The sequence below is a fragment of the Pistacia vera genome, unplaced genomic scaffold (genome assembly GCF_008641045.1).
Source record: "Pistacia vera cultivar Batoury unplaced genomic scaffold, PisVer_v2 Contig433, whole genome shotgun sequence".
NCBI classification, from domain to species: Eukaryota; Viridiplantae; Streptophyta; class Magnoliopsida; order Sapindales; family Anacardiaceae; genus Pistacia; species Pistacia vera.
Window position 1 is genome coordinate 1,035,567 of NW_022196261.1, and position 9,005 is coordinate 1,044,571.

The window sequence follows — 9,005 nt, forward strand, 5'->3', positions numbered from 1 at the left end:
TCTTCTTCTAAAGGTGTATATTGAGATTTATTCATCTCCTGCTATATCTTGGGTCATTGACACTGGATGCGATTCTCACATTTGTAATCATGTGCAAGGACCGCGACAGAGTAGATCACTTAGTCTAGGAGATGTGGACCTACTAGTTGGGAATTGAGCACGTGATGTTGTATTAGTTATAATATCTTATTATTTGACTTTGCATACAGGCTTGTTATAGGAACTTATGGATTATTATGATTTACCCTTAGTTTCGAGAAATGTATTTTTGTGTCCACTTTAGACAAATAAGAGTATTACTTTTATTACTTATGGATTGTTGTCCTCTAGTATAAATAATATTCTTTGTAGAATTGTTTCATAATATTTTGTATGTTCTTCAAATAAACAATAAGGATATTCTCAAAGTAACAATTATGCCAAGTATGGAAAATTGAGTTAAATATACCTAATTCTAGGGTTATACCCTAGAGACTGCGACCCATATACTAAACTGTGTGTCGTCAAAGTCTATAGATAAGACTCCATATGAATTATGGAGTGCACAAAAGTCTAACTTGTCTTATCTGAAGATTTGGGCTCGTGAAGCTTATGTCAAGAAATTGACTTTGAACACGCTAGGCCCGAAGTCTAATAAATATATTTTTGTGGGGTATCCTAAGGAAACCAAAGGATACTATTTCTACCACCCAGAAGAGCGTAAAACTTTTGTCGCTTGTACTGGTGTCTTCTTAGAGAAGGAATTTCTTCTAAGAGGTACTAGTGGGAGAAAAGTAGAACTCGATGCAGTTCTAATACCACAAGATACATTAGAAGAAGGACAGGATGATGTGCCACAAGATATGGTTGAACAACATGAGGAGGTTACTCCACAGTCTGTGAATCAAAGTGAACCACCTCAAGTTACACAGGAGCTGTATAGGTATGGAAGAATACGTCGTGAGCCCGAGAGAAATGGTTTTCTCATGACTCAACATGGTGATATACTGGTCTACCAAGATGATGAACCTAGAACCTATGATGACACTTTATCGGATTCAGATTCTGTTAAATGGCTTGAAGCCATGAAATTTGAGATGGATTCCATGTACAAGAAACAAGTATAGACTTTAGTGGATCCATCTGAAAGGGTAGAACCGATAAGGTGTAAATGGATCTTCAAGAAAAAGACTGACATAGACGGTAACATGCATACCTATAAAGCACAACTAGTTGCCAAATGTTTCAAATAAGTTTATGGCATTGACTATAAAGAACCTTTTATCGCTGGTTATGATGCTTAAGTCTATCCAGATTATGCTTGCGATTGCTGCATATCAAGATTATGAAATTTGGCAGATGGATGTCAAATCAACTTTCTTGAATGGAAACCTAGAAGAAGATGTGTATATGACACAACCCGATGATTTTATTTTTAATAGACAAGCTGATAAGATATTCAAGTTGCAAAGATCCATTTATGGACTCAAGTAAGCTTCAAGGAGCTGGAACATTTGTTTTGATGAAGCTGTAAAAGACTTCGTTTTCATCAAGAACAAAGATTAGCCTTATGTTTACAAGCAGTAATTGGGAGTGCAGTTGCGTTCTTTGTATTGTATGTCGACGACACACTTTTTATCGAGAATGATATACCGAACTTGCAGTCGGTAAAGACTTGGTTTCCAAGTGCTTCTCCATGAAGGACTTAGAAGAAATAGTCTACATCTTTAGAATAATGTGCAAGGACCGCGGCAGAGTAGATCACTTAGTCGAGAGATGTGGACCTACTATTGGGAATTAGGCACGTGATGTTGTATTAGTTTAAGATCTATTGTTTGACTTTGAATACAAGCTTGTTATGGAACTTATGGATTATTAGATTTACCCTTAGTTTCGAGAAATGATATTTTTGTGTCCAGTTTAGACAAATAAAGTTTACTTTTATACTTATGGATTGTTGTCCTCTAGTATAATAATCTTCTTTGTAGAATTGTTTCATAATATTTGTATGTTCTTCAAATAAACTAAGGATATTCTCAAAGTAACAATTATGCCAAGCATGGAAAATTGAGTTAAATACCTAATTCTAGGGTTATACCCTAGAGACTGCGACCCATATACTAAACTGTGTGTCGTCAAAGTCTATAGATAAGACTCCATATGAACTATGGAGTGCGCAAAAGTCTAACTTGTCTTATCTAGATTGGGGTTTGAAGCTTATGTCAAGAAATTGACTTTGAACAAGCTAGGCCCAAGTCTAAGAAATATATTTTGTGGGGTATCCTAAGGAAACCAAGGATACTATTTCACCACCCAGAAGAGTATAAAACTTTTGTCGCTCGTACTAGTGTCTTCTCAGAGAAGAAATTTCTTCTAAGAGGTACTAGTGGGAAAAAGTAGAACTCGATGAAGTTCTAATACCACAAGATACATTAGAAGAAGGACGGGATGATGTGCCACAAGATATGGTTGAACACCATGAGGAGGTTACTCCACAGTCTGTGAATCAAAGTGAATCACCTCAAGTTACACAGGAGCTGTATAGGTCTGGAAGAATACGTCGTGAGCCCGAGAGAAATGGTTTTCTCGTGACTCCATGGTGACGTACTGGTCTACCAGATGAACCTAGAACCTATGATGACACTTTATCGGATTCAGATTCTGTTAAATGGCTTGAAGCCATGAAATTTGAGATGGATTCCACGTACCAAAAGTATAGACTCTAGTGGATCCATCTGAAAGGTAGAACCGATAAGGTGTAAATGGTTCAAGAAGAAGACTGACATAGACGTTAACATGCATACCATAAGCACAACTATTGCCAAATGTTTCAAATAAGTTTATGGCATTGACTATAAAGAACCTTTTATTGCTGGTTATGATGCTTTAAGTCTATCCAGATTATGCTTGCGATTGCTACATATCAAGATTATGAAATTTGGCAGATGGATGTCAAATCACTTTCTTGATGGAAACCTAAGAAATGTGATATACACAACCCGATGATTTTGTTTTTAATAAACAAGCTGCTAAGATATTCAAGCTGCAAAGATCCATTTAGGACTCAAGCAAGCTTCAAGGAGCTGGAACATTTGTTTTGATAAAGCTGTAAAAGACTTCGTTTTCATCAGAACAAGATTAGCCCTATGTTTACAAGAAAGTAATGGAGTGCAGTTGCATTCTTGTATTGTATGTCGACGACTACTTCTTATCGAGAATGATATACTGAACTTGCAGTCGTAAGACTTGGTTTTCCAAGTGCTTCTCCATGAAGGACTTATGAGAAATAGTCTACATCCTTAAAGAATATGTGCAAGGACAACGGCGAGTAGTCACTTAGTCGAGGAGATGTGGACCTACTAGTTGGGAATTGAGCACGTGATGTTGTATTAGTTAAGATCTTATTGTTTGACTTTGCATACAGCTTGTTATTGGACTTATGGATTATTATGATTTACCCTTAGTTTCAAGAAATGATATTTTTTGGTCCAGTTTAGACAAATAAGAGTATTACTTTTTTACTGGATTGTTGTCCTCTAGTATAAATAATATTCTTTGTAGAATTATTTCATATGTTTATATGTTCTTCAATAAACAATAAGGATTCTCAAGTAACAATTATGCCAATTATGGAAAATTGAGTAAATACCTAATTCTAGGGTTTATACCCTAGAGACTGTGACCCATATACTAAACCTGGTGTCATCAAAGTCTATAGATAAGACTCCATATGAATTATGTAGGTGCGCAAAAGTCTAACTTGTCTTATATGAAATTTGGGGTTGTGAAGCTTATGTCAAGAAATTGACTTTGACAAGCTAGGCCCGAAGTCTAAGAAATATATTTTTGTGGGGCATCCTAAGGAAACCAAAGGATACTATTTAACCACCCAGAAGAGCGTAAAACTTTGTCGCTCGTACTAGTGTTCTTCTTAGAGAAAATTTCTTCTATGAGGTACTAGTGGGAGAAAAGTAGAACTCAATGAAGTTCTAATACCACAAGATACATTAGAAGAGGACGGGATGATGTGCCACAAGATATGGTTGAAACACATGAGAAGGTTACTCCACAGTCTGTGAATCAAAGTGAACCACCTCAAGTTACACAGGAGCTGTATAGATCTGGAAGATACGTTGTGAGCCCAACGAACTGTTTTCTCGTGACTCAACATGGTGACGTACTGGTCTACCAAGATGATGAACCTAGAACCTATGATGACACTTTATCGGATTCAGATTTTGTTAAATTGCTTGAAGCCATGAAATTTGAGATGGATTCCACGTATCAGAAACAAGTATAGACTCTAGTGGATCCATCTGAAAGGGTAGAACCAATAAGGTGTAAATGGATCTTCAGGAAGAAGACTGACATAGACGGTAACATGCATACATATAAAGCACAACTAGTTGCCAAATGTTTCAAATAAGTTTATGGCATTAACTATAAAGAACCTTTTATCGCTGGTTATGATACTTAAGTCTATCCAGATTATGCTTGCGATTGCTGCATATGAAGATTATGAAATTTGGCAGAGGGATGTCAAATAAGCTTTCTTGAATGGAAACCTAGAAGAAGATGTGTATATGACACGACCCGATGATTTTGTTTTTAATAGACAAGCTGATAAGATATTCAAGTTGCAAAGATCCATTTATGGACTCAAGCAAGCTTCAAGGAGCTGGAACATTTGTTTTGATGAAGCTGTAAAAGACTTCGTTTTCATCAAGAACAAATATTAGCCCTATGTTTACAAGAAAGTAATGGGACTGCTGTTGTGTTCTTGGTATTGTATGTCGACGACACACTTCTTATCGAGAATGATATACCGAACTTGCAGTCGGTAAAGACTTGGTTTTCCAAGTGCTTCTCCATGAAGGACTTAGGAGAAATAGTCTACATCCTTAGAATAAAGATCTATCGTGATAAATCGCGTATGCTGGTTGGCCTAAGTCAAAGTACATACATAGACAAGGTACTGAAGAGATTCAATATGAAAGAATCTAAGAAAGGGTTTCTTCTGATGTCACATGGTGTATATCTCTCTAAAAATGTGTCCTAAAACACAAGAAGAGAAAGATAGGATGAAGAAGATCCCATATGCGTCTGCAATTGGATCTATCATTTATGCCTGTTATGTACTTAGGTTGATGTCTCATGTGCATTAAACACTTGTAGTATATATCAATCACATTCAGACGAGCGTCACTAGATAGCTATCAAGAACATTCTTAAGTACTTGAAAAGGACTATGGATATGTTCTTGGTCTATGGAAGAGGTAATGAACTTGCTATTAGAGGATACAATGATGCTAGTTTCCAAATGGATAAAGAAGATTATTACTCGTAGTCTGGTTTTGCATTTTGTCTCAATGGAGCTGCAGTGAGGTGGAAGAGCTCCAAGCAAAGCATTGTAGTAGACTCTATAACAGAATCTAAGTATATTGCATTATCCAATATGGCCAAAAAGGCGATTTGGATCAAGAAGTTCATCACTAAACTTGGTGTAGTTTCTACTATTGTTGATCTAGTAGATGTCTATAGCAATAGCTTAAGCCACGATCTAAACACATACTCAGATGATTTCATCTAATCAGAGAAAAGGCTCAGAAGAAGGATTTGCAAAGTACATGCTGATGACAATCTCGTCGATCCACTAACGAAGGCTCTATTACAGCAGAAGCATGAAAAGCACTTAAGGTCATTCGGTATTAAATACATGAATGATTGGCTATAGTGCAAGTGGGAGATTGTTAGAGTAGGTGCCCTAGAGCCAATCTATTATTGTAATATTAACTCTTTGTAAGAATGTTTATAATCAATAAAATGCAATTTTCTACATCATGTAATTCGTATTCATTGTTTGTTGTGCTGTATGTCCTTAGGATAGTAGAACCGTGACGAGGGTATCGACTGTTTAAAATCTCGATAATGAGGACCTATGATCACCTATGGTGATCATTCTAGAAATGTCTGTAGCCCCAGTATTATTCTGACTAAGGACACATATAATGCAGTAAGGTTATCATAGTGTTGAACGACGCTATCGAAAGGTAGTGACTAATCTCACTTGTCAAGGTTGTTTGTTGACAACCTGGTGCAACACATGAGTGCTTGCTATAGGCAAGTTCACTGAATAGACCTACTAGAGGATACCACATAGATGGTAACCCTAGTGTCTATGGAATAAATCCTCTAACAAATGGTGGTGCATGTAATCCTTAGACTTGAGATCACCGAAGCGCCTTGTGCACCAATTGGTGTAGTTTGACACTAGCCAAATGTAGTTAAGAACGGTAGTGGTTGGCTACATCACTCCTAGGTATGAGAGAAATTATCTCACTGAGCAATTCAGTGAATGGCAACGACACTAAATATGTGGCCATGATGGGATTGTGTTGTCGCTCAATCCAATCTATTCTGGTCATTGGTCCAGTAACTGAATAAAAAGAGATCAAGGACACCTAAGATTGACACTATTTTGTACCTCAGCCTTGATGAGATAAGGGATGATGAAGGGATTTGATTGCATGATAACCATATAAATGGTAGGTAGCTGTTTCGCTGAATCCAAATCTATTAGGTGGTCATGATGTCTTACTAGAGGCCAATCTTGATCTATGTTTAGTGAGATGATTGATTGAGTGTCAATCGTGATACTATTTACTACCGATATGATGAAGAGCCTTCGGGTCACACACATGGAAGACAAATTAAGGATAAGTTTCATCTTTTAAAGATGAAATGGTATTTTGGTAATCTCACAATGCAATCAAATTTGTTGAGGTCATTGTCTATATTTAATATATGGAAGTTAAAATTAGTGAGATTGTGTGTGTGTGTATATGTTTAAATGTAATATTATTATTTAATATTCATGTTTGAAATAATATTAATTAAATACTATAAATACCTTGTTTGGTTATAAGGTAATGCTATTCTAATAATGGAATGAGTTGATCGCTATTCCTAACTAGATTAGAGTTTTAATTAATTGCACTATTTAAGTGCAATTAAAATTAAAACACAATATAACTTTTGGTAGAAAGAAAAACCCTAGCTGCCCCTCTCTCTCTCTCTCTCTCTAGCTATGTTCATCATTGTTGGAGAAAAGAATTTTTCTATGGAACAATTCTGCACTTGCTATTCCTTAAAGCTAATTGATTTAACTAGCAAATAAATCAATTAGCAATCGTTGTACAGTCTTTGTGTGCATACCGTTCTTGTATTCCTTCTTTGGAGTGAAAGTAAATCCGAAAATCAATTGAAGAAGCCTCCAAACGCTGGTATGAAATTATTATTAATGTTTTAACATTTATTTCATGTTTAAACAATTTCAATCGGATAAGGATTTCGGGATTTTGGTTTGTGGATCAAAATAATTTTTAAATTCCGTTGCATTAAATCGATCCATAAACCAACATATGTCTCTGCTTGTAGGTCTAGTAAGTTGTTAGTGGTCTCATCCTCTCAAGGATCAATCGTAGATGCCGACTATCTACAACAATTACACTAGTCTTTCTTAGATGATGTTAGAAGGTTTGTGGGTATGTGTGTGGGATAAGAAGAGAGCTTTGGCCATGAAAAGCCCTAGGAGTTGGGCGTGTGTAGGTCAACTATTATAGTTTCCCACATGCATAATCTCATAGCCTTTCGGCATTGTCAACAGAAGGCTAGTAACCCCTATTGGAAAAGACCGTGATGATCGACATAAGTATGAAAGGGAACAAAAGAGACATGATAAGTACCAAGACAAAATTTTTGAATTCTCCCACAGACAGCCAAAGAATCATCCTGATTGAGAAGCACCATCTCCAAAGCCTAATCATTGTTTGTCTAAAGATAAGACTAATACAAATGATGATGGAAGAACGTCAACCTTTTATTAGTCTTGACAATTCCAATTTTATCAATTCCTTTCTAAAAGGAACGATAGAACGACAACGTCTTGCAACCTCCAGCTTCTCTCAAGCTTCTTCTTCTTCTTCTTCTTCCATGCCAACAGAATCAGACTCTTACATACTTTCTACTGATGACTCATTCGTCAGTAGCTATGATTCAGACGACAATAGCACTAATCACCACTTGGATGTTCATCCTTTTTGTCCATTTTTACACAACTTTATTTTTGCTAAAGGGCTTCTTCCTCGAGCTTTACTTGAATAATACTATAACCAGGCCCAATTATTTTTGTATCAAATCCAATTTCTACGAGCCCCCAATAACTCAGTACAAATTAGTCTGAACAAAAGTTGAAGAATTATTTCAACCCATGATGAGAGTTCAAGACTACATATTAATTTGTGTACTATTTAATCTCTCTTTATTTAATTAGGTTGCATGATCATCTCTATAGCATCGTTAGATAGTTAAATAAAATTATTTATTTCCCTGTTTTAAAACATAAACATTGTTTCAGGTTTAATATAAGTAACGTTTTAACCCATAGGTTGCAAAAGTGACAAACTAATCCAAATGTTAAAAAGTAGTAACAATTTCATCCAAAAGCTAAATATGATTAGCTCAGTTACTTGATCAACAAATTGTGCTAAAAAGATACAAAACCCCTTTTTCTTACTTGAATAAAATAAAATAAGTAAAAAAATAATTTTGACTAAATCCAATAAAATTTTTTTAAATACTTTTATCTTTACTCATAAAAACTAAAATTAATATAAATATAGTCTTTAAATGATTAAATCACACTCAAATTTTATTATTGTATTAACTTTAATACAAGCCAATGTTAAAAAGTTTCATATATATATATATATATATATATATATAAGGTGGGGGCTGCTGGGCTATTTTTTTTTTTTTCACATATATATATATATATATATATATATATATGTGAAAAAAAAAAAAAAAATAGCCCAGCAGCCCCCACCTTCTCTCATCAAGCTTGATTCATTTGGATCGTCAACATCTCGAATTCTACCTAGATTCAATGGGATTGGTGGTTAATTCACCGGCAATTTTCGAATAAATTCATTTGGATCGGTTTCATAACCATAGCCATGGAAGGT